The sequence below is a fragment of the Capsicum annuum genome, chromosome 10, assembly GCF_002878395.1.
Source record: "Capsicum annuum cultivar UCD-10X-F1 chromosome 10, UCD10Xv1.1, whole genome shotgun sequence".
NCBI lineage: Eukaryota > Viridiplantae > Streptophyta > Magnoliopsida > Solanales > Solanaceae > Capsicum > Capsicum annuum.
The window spans coordinates 35,154,826-35,175,898 of record NC_061120.1 but is presented as its reverse complement, the minus strand read 5'-3'; positions in this window follow the sequence as shown (position 1 = coordinate 35,175,898).

Genomic DNA, 21,073 nt, shown 5'->3' with positions numbered 1-21,073 from the left:
ATCATAATCATCCTCTAGTCTTGTCGGACATATATATATCAGCATGATCACCTCCGGCCTAGTCGGGCATATGTATATCAATATCATCATCGATATGGCCAATAGCATAATTAATAGATAATAGCATAACCATGAACATAATATATTAACATAATCAATAATCATAAACAAAATTATGAGTTCTAGCATAACCAATAGCATGATTGCTAATATAGTAAATAAGCATGATCTTTGACATAATAAATAGCATAATCACTAATAAAATCAAAAAGCATGCTCTTTAGCATAATCCATAATATATTCACCAATATAGTCATTAAACATAACCTCTAACATAGTGTAACGCCCCGAATCCAGTACCCAGAATGCCACACGGTGCTCAAGACCCCGAAGGACTGCAAGCTAACCCATGACTAATATCTGTAACTGAGCACTATATAACATACTATATAAACGCAAAATAAAAGGCTGAAAATCCATAAGGTTCAAAAATATGTTAAAACATAACATCTGGAGATACGGTATATCAATACCAAAACAACTGAAATAACTGTCTAAACATGCTAGTCTGAAAGCCTCTAAACTATCTAAATAAAGAGTTGATAGGACATGTCCCCACCTAACTCCAACTGCTGAAATAAACTAAGTACTGAAAGAATGAAATAGTCAAATAATAGCATCCTCGAATGATGAGGACTCACTGCTAGTCTATCTGCTGAATGGCTGATCTATTAAGGATGCTCTGGAACTCATGCTTCTGAACCTATGGTATAAAATACTAAGCACAAAAGAAAAGTATGCATTAGTATGTGAGAATGTACTAATATGCAAGTGAGGCAAGCAGAATGCAAAGGTTCATATGCAATAACTATAACTGACTGACATGAATATGAATATGACTACGTGAGGATACATGCATGAATACGTGAACAATAACTGAAGTCATGATAATACTAAATCTGAATACTGATAACATGAGTTGTGTATTAACTGAGTGACTGTGTCTGACAGTCCTAATTATAATGTATAAAAGTGGATTCATCCTTTAAAGCAAGTCTTTAACATTTTTGGGATGATTTTTAAGCTAGGTAGAAGTATGGGATATTACAACATCTCTCCCTTGGGAACATTCGTTCTCGAATAAGACTGATTTAGATGGGATAAACGATAAGCTAAAGTACATACTGAACATGAACAACTAAAACATGAATACATGACTGACATTACTGAGATTCATGTTGATCATGCATATCTGATGGATGGTTTTATCACTGAGATGATACATGAATGCAAGACTGAGAGTACTAATAAGCTGATCACACATATCTGATACACGAGTACATGACTGAACTGAATCATGAACATGCAACTAAACATGTAAAGGTAAAGATACCAAGTTTGAAACAAAAATTGAGCATAGTATTTAACTGAAATTTAAACCATAAGCTGAATAAACTTAAAAAAAGCTATCACCTTAGGCTGGGTCTGAATTAGTAGAGAAAAAGTGAGGATACTTGGTCCACATATCTACTTCTGTTTCCTAAGTAGCTCCCTCAATGAACTGATTCCGCCAAAGAACTATGACTAGAGGGACTTCTTTGTTCCTCAATCTGCTAATTTGATAGTCAAGGATTTCGACTGGGATTTTCTCATGAGAGAGACTATTTAGAATATCTATGCCCTCAATAGGGACTACGACTGCTAGGTCACTTACGAATTTCTTAAGCAAGGAGACATGAAAGACAGGATGCACCGAAGCAAGATCTAAAAGCAATTTGATCTCATAAGCTACTTTGCCGAAGCGACTGAGAATTTTGAAGGGACCAATATATCGGGGACTGAGCTTTCCTTCTTGCCAAACCTCTTTGCTCCCTTCATGGGATAGATTTTCAGTTACACATAATCACCAATCTCAAACTCGAGATCCTTTATGCGCACATCTACATACAATTTTTGTCGGCTCTGAACTGTCTTGAGCCTCTCTCTGATTAACTGAACTTTCTCTAAGGTATCGAAGACCAAGTCAGGCCCTACTACTATGACCTCACCGACTTCGAATCAACCAATTGGAGATCTGCATCTCCTATCATAGAGAGCTTCGAATAGAGCTATTTCAATACTGGAATAATAGTTGTTGTTGTATGAAAACTCAATTAAGGGAAAGTGGTCATCACAACTACCCTTGAAATCAATTGGACACGCCCTTAGCATATCTTCCCAGGTCTAAATGGTCCTTTCTGCTTGACCATTTGTCTGAGGGTGAAAGGTTGTACTAAGATAAACTCAGGTACCAAGACCCTTTTGGAATGCTTTCTAGAAATAAGAGGTGAACTGGTACCTCTATCTGAGACAATAGACAATGGAATACCATACAATCTGACCAAATCCCTGCGATAAGTTTGGCATAATCCTCGGATGAATAAGAAGTATGGACTGGAAGAAAATGAGCTGATTTGGTCATCCTGTCTACAATGACCCTGACTGAATTATGCTGAGGACGAGTACGAGGAAAACCCATCACAAAGTCCATCTTCACTTCTTCCCACTTCCAAGTAAGAATATTGAACTCCTACATGGACCCACTAGGCTTCTGATGCTCAGCCTTAACCTACTGATATGTAGAGCACTTAGCGACAAACTCTATAATATCTCTTTTCATCCCACTTAACCAATAGATTTCCTGTAAATCACGGTACATCTTAGTGGCCCCTGGATGAATCAAGTAATGCACACCATGCACTTTTGAAAGAATATTTTTCCTCAATTCATCTAAACCCGTCACACACAGATGATCCTGATAATGCAATACACCATCTTTCCCCTTAGGAGAAAACCTCAACCTTCTGATACTCTTTCAACTTGACTAGACTGGGATCTCTATCTTGTTTTTTGATAACTTCAGAAACTAGAGATGATTCAGAACTACTCTTAACACATATATTACACTCGGCTGAATCGACTAAGCAAACACCTAGTCTGGCAAGCTGATGAACTTCCTGAGCTAGCTTCTTCTTACTATCTTCAACATGAGCAATACTATCCATAGACATTCTACTGAGAGCGTCACCACTATATTTGCCTTACCTGGATAATAAAGGACACTCATGTCATAGTCTTTCAGGAGCTCTAACCACCTTCTTTGATAGAGATTAAGATCTTTTTGAGATAACACATACTGAAGGCTTTTATGATCTTTGAACATATCTACATGAACACCGTACAAGTAATGTTGCATGAGGACACAGCCCAAACCCACTCAAGATGCATCACAGTGCACCACAAACCCATCTAAACCATATGGAAGAGCTAAAACTGGAGCTGAGGTGAATCAAGTCTTTAACTCCTAAAAACTCTTCTCGCAAGGATCTGACCACTGAAACTTGACTTTCTTTTGAGTCAATCTGGACATAGGGGATAAAATAGGAGAAAATCCCTCAACAAACCATTTGTAATAGCCAGCTAACCCCAAGAAACTCCTAATATCTGATGGAGAGGCACGACGAGGTTAGTTTCTTACTACTTCGGTCTTTTTAGGATCAACTCTAATGCCATCACCGAAAATAATATGACCAAGGAATGCTACGACCTTAGACAAAATTTGCACTTACTTAATTTGGCGAACAACTAATATTTACTGAGAGTTCACAATACTATTTTGAGATGGTCTTCATTATCACGCTTACTGTCGGAATAAATAAGACTATGACGAACATGTTTAAGTACTGCTTGAACACATGGTTCATAAAGTCCAAGAAAGTTGTTAGGAAATTGTAAGACCTAAAGACATAACTAAGAATTCAAAGTGACCATACCGAGTTCGAAAATCTATTTTTGGAATGTCACATTCTCTGACTCTTAGATGATGATAGCCTGATCTAAGGTTAATCTTAGAGAAATAGCTGGCACCCTGAAGTTGGATAAAAAAATCATTGATTCTGGGAAGTGGATACTTGTTCTTGACCGTGACTTCATTAAGCTGACGATAATCAATGCACATTCTGAGAGAACTATTTTTCTTTCACACGAATAAGACTGGTTCACTCCACGAGGACACACTAGGCCTAATGAATCCCTTATCTAAGAGATCCTTTAACTGTCTCTTCAGTTCTCTAAGTTCTACTAGTGCCATTCTGTATGGGGGAATGGATATGGGCTAATTATCTGGAAGAAGATCAATGCCGAAGTCTATTTCCTTTTTGGGAGGAATTCCTAGAAGATCTTCGAGAAAAACATCTAAATATTCATTCACTACTGGGACTGATTCAAAATTGAGAGTTTCAGAACTATTGTCCTTAACTTGAATAAGATGATAGACACATCCCTTAGATATCATTTTCTGTGCTCGAAGGTAGGAAATACGCTGACCTCTGAACGCTGAAGTACTACCCTTCCACTCTAGGATAGGTTCTTTTGAAAACTATAATTGGACCACTCTATTTCTATAGCCAACTGTGGAATAGCAGGAATGAAGCCAATCCATGCTGAGAATGATGTTAAAATCAGTTATCTCTAATTCAACTAAGTCAATGATATGACTTTCTGAAATATCATAATTGGACAATTCTTGTATAACCGTCGGGCTATGATGGTTTTACCCACTGGAGTAAAGACTAAGAAGGGCCCTGCTAGAATTTTAGGACTGACTCCGAAATCAACTACTATATAAGGAGTAACAAAAGAAAAAAAACACCTGGATCTAGCAAAGTGTAAACACACAAGTGAAAGATCTGTAATGTACCAGTGACCACATCAAAAGAATTTTTCTAATCCTGTCAGGACTTGAGGGTATAAATTCTATTTGGGTGTTGCTCACTAGTTGCGCTGGAAGTGGCACCCTACTTATTCAGGTGATAAGATTGAATTGAGAAACGGTTCTGCTGACCCTGAAATCCTGAATGAGGACAATCTCTAACTCTATGGCTTGGCTTTCCACATTCGAAACACACATCACTACCAGCTCTTCAAATAACCTTGTGGTTCTTACCACAATTCTGACAAAGATGATGGGTGCGGGCATTGCTAACACTACCCTGAGACTTAGAGCCTAGCGCCCTATCTTAGTCACCATCCCTGAACTTAGGAGCTGGAGCACTGGCTAAGGAAGGAGTTGGAATGAATGACTTTGGGCAGAACTAATAATGGTTACCACGCTCTAAATTAGGTTGATTGAAGTTGAAGCTACTGGTTCTAGCTCTCTTATTCTACTTCTGCCTCATCTTAATCTTTTGCTATTCTATCTATTGATCATGGATCATAAGCCTGGGTATGTCCATCTTACTAATCAGCATTGCGGATCTGCACTCATTGACCACACTATCATTCACCCCAGAAATAAACTTACTCATCTTGGCCCTGCTATTTGGCACCACATGAGGAACATATCTAGCTAGTTGAGTAAACTTAAGAGAATACTATTTCACTATCATATTTCCTTACCTGAGGTTGATAAATTCTAATACCTTAGCCTCCCTCAGCTCTAGGGAAAAAATCTATTAAGAAAGGTAGTGGAAAACTTCTCCCACTCAATAGGCCCTGCATCTATAACCCTCTCTGCTTTCAACTATTTAAACCAAGTGTGAGACATATCCTACAACTAATATGCAGCTAGCTCAGTACCCTCACTAGTAGTAACTCCCATTATATCTGTAACCTTTTAAACTGCATCAAGGAATTCCTGAGGGTCCTTATCTGACTTAGACCCAAAAAAGGATGGAGGATTCATTCGGGTAAATTCCCAAATCCTAGATACGAAAGTGTTGGCCACTGGATTGGTCAGAACAGAAGCTAGCCATTCATTTTGAGCAGCAACTGAGTTAGCAAGAGTAGTGAATGCAGCTCTGAACTCTATATGGGAGACATGTTCGTCCAAGGGATCTGCTTGGATCGGCTGAGGGGCTGACTGATTCCCATTTCTTCTTTTAGGAGGCATATTCTATAAATAAAAAGGTATAAAAAATTAGACTGAGAGAAATTTGAACTCATGGTCACTGGCATAACATGAATACAGAAAGAAGGGAAACAGTTTCTAAAACACTTATAGCTTTCTGTACATAAATATGGCGCAGCACACCCATGCACAAGACTATACTGGATATGGTTTTCAGACTTCCCAGGACAGTATTAAACCTTAGGCTCTGATACCAAGTTTGTTAAACCCCAAATCTAGTACCCAGAATGACACACGGTGCTCATGACCTTGAAGGACCACAAACTAACCCATGAATAATATCTGTAACTGACCACTACATAACATACTGTATAAATATTTTATAAAAGACTAAAATCCATAAGGTTCATAAATCTGTTAAAACATAACATTTGGAGATATGATATATCAATACCAATACAACTGAAATAACTGTCTGAATATGCTAGTCTGAAAGTCTCTAAACTATCTGAATAAGGAGTTAATGGGATATGTCCCCAACTAACTCCAACGGCTGAAATAAACTAAGTACTAAAAGAATAAAATATTCAAATAATAACATCCTCAAATGATGAGGACTCAATACTAGTTTTTCTGCTAAACGGCTGATCTATTAAGGATTCTCTGGAATTCGTGCTTTTGAACCTATGGTATAAAACATCATAACACAAAAGAAAAGTATGTGTCAGTACGTGAGAATGTACTGGTATGCAAGTTAGGTAAGCTGAATGCAAGGTTCATATGCATGAAATATAACTGATTGATATAAATATGAACATGACTATGTAAGGATACATACATGAATATGTGAACTGTAACTGAAGTCATGATAATACTAAATCTGAATACTGATAACATGAGTTTTGTATTAACTGAGTAACTGTGTCTGACAGTCTTGATTCTAATAAAACTAGATGAGTTCCATGCTGAATTGTGTGACTGTATCTGACAGTCCTGAATCTAAAGAACTATCTGAGTTTTTGTACTAAGACTGAGACTATGAATGTGGGATAAGTTATCTAATCGACATGTCCCTAATAAGCTATTATAGCTGAGTTGGGGTCCAATATATAACCCTAATTATAAGGGTTTCAATACTGCAACACTGGTAAGGACAAGCTGGGAGTGACCTTCATCTGGTAGTGTCCCCAAAGAAGAACGGTGGGACCCTCATCTAGCAGTGTTGATCCACCTCATCAACTCTCAACTAATAGTGTTAATGTCTCAACCTATTTTGGCTACATAGTTCTGGAATACAAAGATTTATTCTAAGGGTCACACTCTCTATTGTCAGTGTGTGCCCTCGTCCTTAGGTTTGCTCGGTGCTGAATCCTACTCCCAACTGAGTAGACACTAAATTGATTATACTGTTGAGTTCCGTGGACTGATGAAATGTTACTGAATCCTGTTAACTGACTGAGTTCATTAGATTACTGAATTTTCCTGAGTTATGTAGCTGACTAAATTCTCCTGATCATGGCGTGACTGAGATTATCATGAAACTAACACTAGCTCGAGGCACACAGCTAAATTGTTGGGTATAAATACCCCCAGGACTTAATAGCATAAAAGTAATTCATGGTACAATTTAAAAATCACAACAATGGCTACACATATATCCATAATTCATTAACTAAGACATTTCATCAAAACACTTGACATGCATTAACTTGTACAGGAATGGGGATTTCATACTATCATACTATAATAACATTTTTCCCTTCACATAGGCATTTAATCAAACACATGGGGAACATACTTTGGTTTTACCATCATCAATGCATCTAACTATCATGGTTGCATAAATAAATTTGCAATTTGAAGGGTTTATTATTAATATTAACCCAACAACAAAATAGAGATGAATTTTAATTCAACTAAATCATGAACATTCATAAATATACAGCCTTTGGAATTTGAAAAAAGATTGTTGAGCTTTATGGATGAAAGGGACCCATGAATCAACACTTAACATACCTTGATGTGAGTTTCTTTAAGTTCTTGGACTCGAAGAACCTGAATCTCTTAGTTTCTTGAAGAAGGGTTGGGATATTGTTCTTGGCGATTGATCTTTGAGAGAAACCCTAATTTGGTGTTGTAGATGAATAATGAAGTTATGAGCCCTGGTCTGGTATAATTAGGTGTTAAAAAGGGTGGAAAAGACCAAAACACCCTTGTAAAAAAATGGCTTTAAATTGCTAAACAGAATCTGCGATGTCTTGGGCGATGGTCCATCGCTAGCTCGACGGCCCATCGACCTTCCTGTCGTACTAGGAGATAATGTGATCTTTCTACCTTTATTGTGATGATTTGGGCGACGGTCTGTCACTAGGACAACGGTCTGTCGCTAGCTCGATGGTCCTTTGGAAATTCCGTTGTGCTTGACCAGAAGGTCAACTCACTGCCTCCGTTGTGACAGTTTGGGCGACGGCTCGTCTCTAGATCGACAGTCCGTCGGCCCTTTCCGTCATAACTAGGCGGTTCAGACTAATTTCTGTATTTTGGTCGTAACTTTCTACCCTTACACTGAATTTAGGAAAAGTTGGTATAGATGGAAAGCTTATTCAATTTCCCACATAAAAAAGTTAAAATCTTGAAAATTCCATGTGTATAAAAGTGGATTCATCCTTTAAAGAAAGTATTTAATATTTTTGTGATGATTTTAAGCTAGGTAGAAGTACAGAGTGTTATAATATCTCCACCTTGGGAATATTCGTTCTCCAATGAGACTGATTTAGATTGGAGAAATGATAAGCTGAATTACATACTAAACATGAACAACTGAAACATGACTACATGGTTGACATTACGGAGATTCATGCTGATCATGCGTATCTGATGGATGGTTTTATGAATGAGATGATACATGAATGCATGATTGAGAGTACTAATAAGCTGATCACGCATATTTGATATGTGAATACATGACTAAACTGACTCATGAACATGCGAATAAACTTGTAAGGGTAAAGATACTAAGTTTAAAGCAAAAACTGAGCATAGTTTGAAACAAAAATTTGAACCATAAGAAGAATGAACTTAAGGATAGCTATTACCTTGGGCTGGGTCTAAATTAGTAGAGAAGAGATGAGGATACTTGGTCCACATATCTGCTTTTGCTTCCCAATTAGCTCCCTCAACATACTAATTCTGCCAAAGAACTTTGATTAGAGGGATTTCTTTGTTCTTCAGTCTGCGAATCTGATAGTCAAGGATTTCGACTGGGATTTCCTCATGAGAGAGACTGTTCTGAATATCTACGCCCTCAATAGGGACTATGACTTCAGGGTCACCTATGCACTTCTTAAGAAAGGATACATGAAAGACAGGATGCACCAATGAAAGATTTGAAGGCAATTCGAGCTCATAAGCAACTTTGATGAAGCGACTGAGAGTTTTAAAGGGACCAACATATCGGGGACTGAGCTTTCCCTTCTTGCCAAACCTCTTCACTCCCTTCATGTGATAGATTTTCATTTACACATAATCACCAATCTCGAACTCGAGATCCTTTATGCGCACATCTACATACGATTTTTGTCGGCTCTGAGCTCTCTTGAGCCTCTCTCTGATTAACTGAACTTTGTCTAAGGTATCGAAGACCAAGTCAGGCCCTGCTACTATGACCTCACCGACTTCTAATCAACCAATTGGAGATCTGCATCTCCTACCATAGAGATCTTCGAATGGAGCCATTTCAATACTGGAATAATAGTTGTTGTTGTATGAAAACTCAATTAAAGGAAATTAGTCATCACAACTACCCTTGAAATCAATTGCACACGCCCTTAGCATATCTTCCAAGGTCGAAATGGTCCTTTTTGCTTTACCATCTGTCTGAGGGTGAAAGGCTGTACTGAGATGAACTTGGGTACCAAGACCCTTTTGTAATGCTTTCCTGAAATGAGAGGTGAATTGGGTACCTCTATCTGAGATAATAGACAACAGAACACCATATAATTTGACCAACTCCTTGATGTAGAGTTTGGCGTAATCCTTGGCTGAATAGGAGGTATGGACTGGAAGGAAATGAGCTAATTTGGTCATCCTGTCTACAATTACCAAGACTAAATCATGCTGATGATGAGTACAAGGAAAACCCATCACAAAGTCCATCTTCACTCCCTCCCACTTCCAAGTGGGAAATTGAACTCCTGCATGGACCCACTAGGCTTCTGATGCTCAACCTTAACCTGCTGACATATAGAGCACTTAGCCACAAACTTTGTAATATCTCTTTTCATCCCACTCCACCAATAGGTTTCCTGTAAATTAGGGTACATCTTAGTGGCCCCTAGATAAATCGAGTAACGCGTACCATGTGCTTCTGCAAGAATTTATTGCCTCAAGTCATCTACACCTTGCATACACAAACGATCCTAACAGCGCAATACACCATCTCCCCTCTTGGAAGGAAACCTTAACCTTTTGATCCTTGACTGACTCTTTCAACTTGATTAGACTGGGATCTCTATCTTGTTTTCCTTAACTTTGGAAACTAGAGATGATTCAGAACTATTCTGAACCTATATATTACCCTCGGCTAAATCGACTAAGCGGATACCTAGTCTAGAAATCTGATGAACTTTGTGAGCTAGCTTCTTCTTACTGTCTTCAACATGAGCAACACTACCTATAGACAGTCTACTGAGAGCATCAGCCACTACATTGGCCTTGCCCAGATGATAAAGGACACTCATGTCATAACACTCATGTCATAGTCTTTCTGGAGCTCTATCCACCTTCCCTAATGAAGATTAAAATCTTTTTGATAGAATACATACTAAAGGATTTTATGATTTGTGAACACATATACATGAACTGCGTATAAGTAATGCCTCCAAATATTCAAGGCTAAAACTACGGCTGCTAATTCAAGGTCATGAGTAGGATAATTCTTCTCATAGGGCTTAAGTTTTTTGGAGGCGTAGGCCATGACCTTACCATGCTGCATGAGGACACAACCCAAACCCACTCTTGATGCATAACAGTACACCACGAACCCATCTGAACCATCTGGAAGAGCTAAAACTGGAGTTGAGGTGAGTCAAGTCTTCAACTCCTGAAAACTCTTCTCGGAAGGATATAACCACTGAAACTTGACTTTCTTCTAAGTCAATCTAGACATAGGGGACAAAATAGAATGTGATCTTTCTACCTTGATTGCGATGTTTTGGGTGACGGTCCATCGCTAGCTCGACGGTTCATCGGATATTCCATCGCGCCTAGCCAGAAGGTCAACTCACTGCCTCCGCTGCGATGATTTGGGTGATGGCCCATCACTACTCACTGCCTCCGCTGCGATGATTTGGGTGATGGCCCATCACTAGATCGACGATTCGTTGGCTCTTTCCATCACTCCTGGGCGATTCAGACTGCTTTCTGTATTTTGGCCATAACTTTCTGCCCCAATACCGAATTTAGGCAAATTTGGTATGATAGAAAGCTTATTCAATTTCCCACACAACAAAAAGTCAAAATCTTGAAAATTCCATGTGTATAAAAATGGATTCATCCTTTGAAGAAAGTTTTTAACATTTTTGGGATGATTTTTAAGCTAAGTAGAAGTACGAGGCATTACACAAGATAAATATGTACTACCAAGTATAGGCAATAACTTATCAATAGCCTAATTAGTGGCTTATCATTAGCATAATAGCTATTTTGTCATTTGTATAATTGATAGCTTATCAATAGCTTAATAATTATCTAACCCATGGCTTAATCTATAGCTTATTCATAGCACAATCAACAACTTAATCACCTATGTAGTCATTAAGCATTACCTCTAGCATGAACAATAGCAAAATGCTAATATATCGATAAGCATGATCACTTGAGTAGTTAATAGCTCATTAGATGTCTTAATCAATAGCCTAATTTATGGCTTAGTCAATATTATAATCAAGGGCTTATTCAATAGTATAATTAGTAGCCCAACCAATATCCAAAACAATAGCATTTTCAAAGGCTTATCAAAACATAAGTTTAATCAATAACTCATTCATGGCATAGACCTTAAGCATTACTTTCAACGTCGTCCATCATTACCAACAATACCAAAGAATCTAAATATCATGAAAATAATCATCTCCCTAGATGTACACAAGAGCATCAAAGGTTCTTCAATAACTATCACAAGTCTTGGCCTAAGGTAGGTCGAACAGCCCACTCCTAAGTCCTCGACAACATTTACCAAACAGTGGCTATTCGGGACTAGGTTAAGGTATCTAAATCCACTATTAGATATTGAACAAGCCACCATTAGTCCAAGGATAGCAATTCCTCCTAATGTAGAGCAACCTAGCTAATTTCACCTAATGTAAGGCAATTTAGAAAAGTTTCATCCTAAACTCAAGTGACTGAGTCAATCTCCTCATTAGAAAACTAACTAAAGCATTCAAACCTAAGCATAAACTTACAAGGTCAACTCCACCTAAGGTATGACTAACTAGGCTAATCATGCCCAAAATAATATCCAAAGTGGACTAAATAATTCAACTAATCCCAAGTATTACAATTTATCACGCCAACACCTAAAACCCATAGCAAATATAATACAATATAATTAACATACCATGAAGTAGATTGGGGGGGGGGGGGGTTAAAACCTAGCCTACTTGGATGTCAAAAAAGTTCACAAGATCTTTTAAATCACCGCTTTTTCCTTTTGAGAATCTTTCATAAGATGCCAAGCTATCAAAATCACATTCTACTCATCAATACGATAATAATGATACCCATATTGTATTATTGTGCTTCAAGTCCAAAAATCACATCAAAATCCCATGTGGATCTCCAAAACCAACCCAATATTCCCATATGCTCAATAAATCATTATCTTTAAAAAATGAGTGAAATTCGAGCTAATTTAGGGCTAAAATAAAGCCTCCATGGTTTTGGAATTTTTGAACAAGAAATGGAAATTTTAGACCATGAAAAGGGTGAAATCTTACAATAAATTAGAAGATAATCACGTAAACAAGTGTTACACAAGCTCCCAAATCCTCCACAAGCTCCAATTTTAAGCTCTCTCTCTAATTAGGGCTTTAGCTCCCTTGGAATAGATGAAAAATGGGAAAAATAGTTCAAAGAGGGTATATTTATACCCGTACCTGGTGTTCAGTTCTTGCTATAGCAACCCAATGTTTACGATCGCAGTATATTGGGTTTGTCCAAGTGAATTTGCTAATGCAATACTTAGCCTCGTGATTACGGCTATGCTACCCTGCTCAAGAGAGTCACGATCGTGACCCCAAAGTATCTCAATCGTGATGCACTAGATAAAACAGTAGACTTAGAATTTTCTAAGTCTCCGTCAAGCCCTCGAGATTTATCTGAAATCTTGTATATACAAACGAACAATGTAACCACGCCAAATTTGATGTTTCAAACTCAATGGTGCAGTCAAAATTTGCATCCGAGGTTGTTTTGATGAAATCTAGTTCTCACGCCCAATTTCCAATTTCTTAACTTTCTGACCAATAGGTCGAGATAAGCTCAAAAGATTTAGGACCCAAACCAAGAGTACACCTAGCCTAAAATCGATATTCCAGAGATTCTGGAGTAGTCAGAATTTGTATTCAAGGTTGTTTTACTCAACCTTTTGCTTGGTGGCCATTTGGAACCAGCGAAGACTTCAAAATAGTGAATTGGCTCTAAAAACCAAACGAACTACCCGGTAATCGAACTGTCAGTTCCAGCAAGTCATAAATGTCTTAGGGAAGCTATAGAGAAGCTCTAATGGAAAAAATAAGAGAAAATATGGAAAATAACCTTAAGGTTCATTACAATACCCACTACTAAATGAACTTTCATCTACAAAACTTAAGTATTAGGATGTACTTGAAGTCTCGAACATGTGAGGATACTGGGTCCACTTCTTGATTTCGATCTCCCAAGTGGCCTTCTTAACTGGGTAGTGACTCTACGAAAACTTAACTACATGAATCTCCCTAGTGTGCAACCTTGTAACATCACTAGCCAAAATGAGCACAGTCTCCTCCACAAAAGGTGAATAGTTCATCTAGCTGGAATGAGTACCATCTAAACACATGAGACTAATCAGAAATGTATCACCATAATATGGAAATATGGAAAACTAGATGGATAGTAGCAAAATCTAGAGGTAAATCTAACTCATAAGCAACCTCACCAACTATGCGAAGAATCTCAAAAGATCAAATATACCTAGGGCTGAGGTTGCCCTTCCTCTCAAACCTCATCAAACCCTTCCTGGGAGATATTTAGATGAATACTCGATCACTAACTCCAAATCTCAAGGAACAGAGTATATGGTCTGCATAGGCCTTTTAACTACTCTGAGTTGCTCTGAACTTGTCCTAAATTAGTTGGACTCTATCCAACGACTCCTGAAGCAAATCAGTACCATATGGTTGAACCTTAGAAGTCTCAAACCACCCAATCAAAGAACGACATCTCTTACTATACAAAGCCTCAAAAGGCTCCATCTCAATACTCAAATAATAACTATTGTTACAAGCAAACTCTTCCAAGGATAAGTGCTTCCCCCACTGGCCTCTAAAATTCATAGCATCAGCTTAGAGCATAACCCGAAGCATCTAAATAGTCCACTTGGACTGACCGTCAATCTATGGATGAAAGGCTGTACTAAGGTCCAAATGATTTACCAACTCCTCAGGAAAAGTTCTCCAAAAACTAGAAGTAAAGACAGAACCCCATTCTTAAATAATAGAATATGGGCATACCATGCACATGGACTATCTCACACACCTATATACGGGCTAATCATTCATTACTAAAAGACATCTGAATAAGAATGACATACACTGACTTGGTCAACCGATCCATGATGACCCAAATACCATCAAAACCATGGGAAGTACAAGGCAAACCACTAATAAAATTAATGGTATTGTACTCTGATTTCCACTCAAGAATGGGAAACCTCTGAGTCAATCCACCTGGTAGCTGATGCTCGGCCTTTACTAGCTGACAAAATAGAAATGAGCTAAAAAATCTGCCACATCTCTCTTTATGCCACTCCACCAATAATGTTGTCTCAAATCTCTATACATCTTTGTTGTGCCCGAATGAATAGAATATCTAGAGTTGTGAGCCTCATGCAGAATAAACTAGATCAAGTCATTGATCATCGAAACATAAATGTAGCTAACAAATCTCAAAATGCTCTCAAAATCTAGGTCGATCCCCTTAGACACACCTCTCACCACATGATCACTGAGGAAAAGACACTTGTTATCCTCAAACTGACGATCCTGAATCTGCTAAAAAAGCAAAGACCTTACCTGAACACTAGCAAGAATCCTTCCAGAGTCTAAAATATCAAGGTAAACCAACAAGATAGCTAAGGACTAAATCTCCCATGCCAAAGGCCTTTGAGAAATTGTAATTCAATACAAGCTGCCCATAGTCACTTTCTTTCGACTCAAGGCATATGGTACTATTTTTGCCTTACCCAAATGCTACAAGATAGAAATATCATTATCCTTAAGCAACTCCATCCATCTACGCTGCCTAGTATTGAGCTCTCTCTAGATCGTAAGATACTAAAGACTGTGATGATGGGTGAAAATCTCATAATGCATACCATAAAGATAATGACTCCAAATTTTATGCGCAAAAACTATCGTCGCCAACTCCAAATCATAAATAGTGTAGCTGCGCTCATGAACATTAAGTTTTCTCAAAGCATAATAAATAACATGATCTGCTGCATCAAAACACAACCTAGACCAACACCAGAAGCATTACAATACATGGTTAATCCCTCACCCTAACTGGAAGAGCTAAAAAAATAGCTGAAGAAAGAAAAGGCTTGAGCATTCCAAAGCTTGACTCACACTCCTTGGATCATCGAAAAGGAACCACCTTCTAAGTTAATCTGTTCCTAAGCGCTAAAATAGTAAAAACCCTCAATGAATCATCTATAATAACTAGCCAAACTAATAAGGCTACAAATCTCAATTGGAGATGTAGGTCTAGCCTAATTATAGATAGCCTCAATCTTTATCGGGTCTGCCATAATCCCACCCTTAGATGCCATATATCCAAGGAATGTCACTGACTCAATCCAAAACTCATACTTAAAGAACTTAACGGAAAAAAGATGATCTCTCAAAGTCTGGAGCACAATCCTCAAATAATGTGCATGCTCCTCTCTACTCCTTAAATACAAAAGGATGTCATCGATGAACATAATCACAAAGGAATCCAAATAAGTCTTGAACACTCAGTTCATCAAATCCATATGGGTATTAGTCAACCCAAAAGACATCATAAGGAACTCATAATTACCATAACGGGTCCTAAAAGCTATCTTTAGGATATCCTCAGCCCAAATCCTTAACTGATGGTAACCAGATCTTAAATTAGTCTGAGAGAATTCCATTGCACCCTGAAGCTGGTCGAACAAATAATCAATATGATGTATAGGATAACAGTTCTTCACTGTCACCTCATTAAGATGCGTATAATAAATACATACACATAGAGCCATCCTTTTTCTTTACAAATAAAATAGGGGCTCCCCAAAGAGACATACTCGGTCTAATAAAACCTTACCAAGAAGAGCCTACAGCTAAGAATTTAGCTTATTAAGCTTGGCAGGAGCTATATGGTAAGGTGCCATAGAAATAGGTCGGGTGTCAGGCTCAACATTATAACAAACTCAATCTCACGGGAAGGGGGAATACCAGGGAAATCGATAGGGAACACATCAAAAAACTCATGAACTATAGGAACAAATTCGAGCGATGGACTATCCACACTAACATCATGAACATAAGCGAGATAAGACTCGCAACCCCTTAAAATAAGCATCCTAGTATGAATATAAGAAATAATACCCATTGGCTTACAACTAACTTCTCCCTACAACACAACTGGGGGTACATTAGCATGGCTAAGGTAATGATCTTGGCAAAACAATCCATGACTGCATGATAGTGAGATAGCCAGTTCATGCCCAAAATCACATCAAAGTCCACCATATCCAGAATAATAAGATTAGCATAAGTATCAACATCTCTAATAGTCAGAACACAGGATCTGAACACCCAATCCACTACTAAAGAATCACACACGGGAGTAGATATACACAAGGGAATAGATAATAAATCCCAAAATAACTCTAAATGTGGAGCATAATAAATAGAAACATAATAATAAGTGGATCTCAAATCAAATAAAGAAAGGGCCGACTAATGGCACACAAAAATTGTACTTATAATAATAACATACGAAGACTCAGTTGCGGGTCTAGCAGTTATTACATATAACTGATTACGCCTTTACTTGGCTGGGCTTCCAACTGACCTCTTGTCCTGCCTGCCTAATAACCTCCTTGAGTACCCTGGAAACCACCTCTACAACCCTGTAAACCACCTCAAGCTGGGGGATTAACTACTCTAATAGGGGAAAACTTTGAGCTGAATCAAAAATCACTCTATGACTAGGGCAATCTTGCGAATAGTATATATGAGCTCTATAACTTTAACATGTCACCTAAGCTGATCTAGAACCAATAGATCTATCTAACCCAAAAATATATCTTTAATGACTAGATGATGCATCTCTCATAGACTGTGTAATATCCTAACCAGGGTGATTACTAGCTTTAAACTGACCTCTGTCAGTAATCTAAAACGCTTCTTAAATAGGTTGACTAGGCTGACTTTGAGTCTGATAGGATAGATATGGAGGATATCTATTATGAAAATGACTATCTCTGAATGTAGAACTATTACGGATCCCACTAAAACTATCCCAATGTCTATGCCTCCCATTGCTTCCCTCACGAGCCTCACGATGTATCTACTCTATAAGTTGAGCAGAATAGAAACCTCAGCAAAAGACCTACCAATAATAACCAAACTATCTAAGTAGACATATGATGAGGACATCTTAATCCTCAGATCAAACAAGAATTCTCTTATACTCAGTATTTAGAATAGAATTTGGATGCCTAGCCAACTCATGAAAATAAGCCTCATACATCGCATAGTCATGGAGCCCTGCTTCAATTTAGAGAATTGATCCCTAAAACAATCTCTAAGGCTATGAGGTATATACTTTTCTAAGAATATCTCAAAAAACTGAGCCCATATAAGAAGAAGGTCCAACTGGTCTAGAACCCATATAACCCCTTCACTAATATCGAGCAGCCAAGTCTAGCTAAAATATGGTGTAATCCATATGACAAGACTCAACTAGGTACAAATTACAGAGCCTATCCTCACAAGCAATGACAAACACATATGTATCATTGGCCAGAACACCAATAAACATAGGAGGAGCAAATCTTAATAATCTACCAAACATTATCTGCTTCTCAAAAGACATAGAGAGCTGGGAAACCATTGGCTGAGAATCTATCAACTGAACAACCACTTATATAAGAGAAACCTTAACTCTGGGAGTTATAGCTATAGGTTATGCCCCTACTTCTGTATTGCTCTATCATAGACTGGGAACTATCAGATAGTGTACCACAAACTAACCCCAAATACTGAACTAAAGTATCTCTAAGCACCCAAGAAGAAATAAAACTAGTAGAGCCCTTGCTGGTCCCGGGTCCACCACTGGCTGAGGTGGAAGAATCTCTAGCTCAGGAGAGGTAATAGGGTATAGTGGAGGACCCCTATCCTATCCCCTAGCTAGGGATATATTTTGTGGTTGTGCACGACCTTTGGGTTATCCATGAATAAGAAAAGGATCTCTAAGCTCAATCTCAAAACCCTTATCACATGTATTGATAACACGTATCCTAGCCATCTGTGAAAGAGTGAAATTAAAGGAATTCTCTATAAACAAACTTAGATTCTTAGCATGAAATGAGTAAAAGAAGAAAGGAACTCCTAAGAATATCTCATAGCCTCTCAAAGATAGGAAACAAACATCATCATTTTGATCCGCAAGACTTTTTTAGACATTTTTTATTGTACCAATAGTACCCATGAAACCTAGGCTCTGATACCAATTTGCCATAACCTATGAGTCATGATAGCACTTGCTCTTTCTTATCAGTAGGTAATCCAAACAATAATCTAGAGTTAAATACAATGAGTTAACTTGGTTGAAAATGCCTAACATAGGCAAAAATCAACAAGACAACTTATAAATATGCATATTATTAAAATAGATAAGATAGTCAACATAGATACCATCGCAGGACTTGGTAGAGCTAGTACAGAGCATCTAGAAATAATAATACGACCTAAGTATGTAGAATAGTCAATAACATATATCTCAAAATAAAAGACTGAACATAGAAAGGTAAACTGAAATGGTTGACTTCAACTCAAAGACCTTACCCTATCTCTAAATATCAACACAACACAAACATCGATCAATGATAACAACAAGTGCACAAATCTACACCAAAAAAAGTATAGAAGTGTAGTATGAGTACCAAATCCATGGGTACTCAGTAGGCATCATTCGCTGACTGAGCTAAATCATTATATAAATGTGATAAAAATACAAGATAACACTACTAAGTCAAGGTATAGACAAACCTGAAGTAACTCCAATATTCATGTGCATAAATAAGTAAATAAACTAGAATAATAACATAACATTACATAAGCATCAACACAATTAATCATAACTAAAAGTTTGCTCCCATACACAAATTAGTGTGAAAAAAGTAAATAACCCATCACAAGCCCCCATAAGTCTAGAAGGTACAAACAAGATAAAGTAACCCACCGCCATCATTTATCAACTCTCAGAACACAATTGGAATTCCTCTAAGTCATGTCACACTATAACCATCGATTGTCCATATATATCATTTTCCAATTATTCAAAACTTATAAACTAGGAATCGTGTAACAATTTATCCTCATGTATCAATAAATCATCCTTTATCAACTAAAAATCTTCATATAGGGATAATTATCACTTATCAACTACTAATTATTTACCTATTAACCAATATTTATCAAATAATTATTATATCACTAGAACCTATTTATATCATACCATATTATAACCATTTCCTCATTTTTGAATTCGCTAGATTGTCAATCTCACATTGTAATATCATCATATCATAATAAGTACATCATAATAGTATAGTATGTTTATCCGAACTTGAACTTAAGTGGATATTCAACAATATCCTCATAAATAACATTATAATAATCTTTCGATATTGCCGGGCATGTATATACCATCATAATCATCCTCTAGCCTTTATGATCATATATGTATCATCATAATAATCTTTTGGTCTTGTTGGGAATATACATATATCTTTATAGTCATCCTATGATCTTTTTGGGTATATATATATCATTAAAATCATTCTTCATTCTTGTCGAGCATATATATATCATCATAAATATCTATCGGCCTTATCAGGCATATGTATATCAATATCATCATCAATATGGCCAATAACATAATGAATAGAGTAATTAATAGAATAACCATGAACATAATATATTAACATGATCAATAATCATAGATCTAATCATAATTTCTAGCATAACCAATAGCATGATTGCAAATATAGTAATAAGCACGATCTTTGTCATAATCAATGGCATAATTGCTAATAAAATCAACAAGGATGCTCTTTAGCATAATCCACAGTTTATTCTCTAATATATTCATTAAACATGACCTTTAACAAAATCAATATATACTATCAAGCATAGGCAACAACTTATTAATAGCCTAATTAATCGCTTATCATTAGCATAATAGCTAGCTTGTCATTTTCATAATTGGTAGATTATTAATAGTTTGATCAATAGCTAATCCATAGTGCAATCTGCAGTTTATTCATAGCACAACCTATAACTTGATCACCAATATAGTCATTAAGCATGACCTCTAACATGAACAATAGCATAAACACTAATATATTTATAAGCATGATCACTAATATAGTTAATAAATCATTCGTTGGCTCAATCAATAGCCTAATTTATGACATAGTCAATACTATAATCAACGGCTTATTCAATAGTATAATTAGTAGCCCAACCGATATCTAAAATAATAGCATATTCAAAAGCCAATCAATAACATAAGTTTAATTGATAACTCATTCATGGAATACTCATTAGGCTTACTTTAAACATCATCCATCATAACCAATAATACCAAGAAATCTAAATATCACCAAAATAA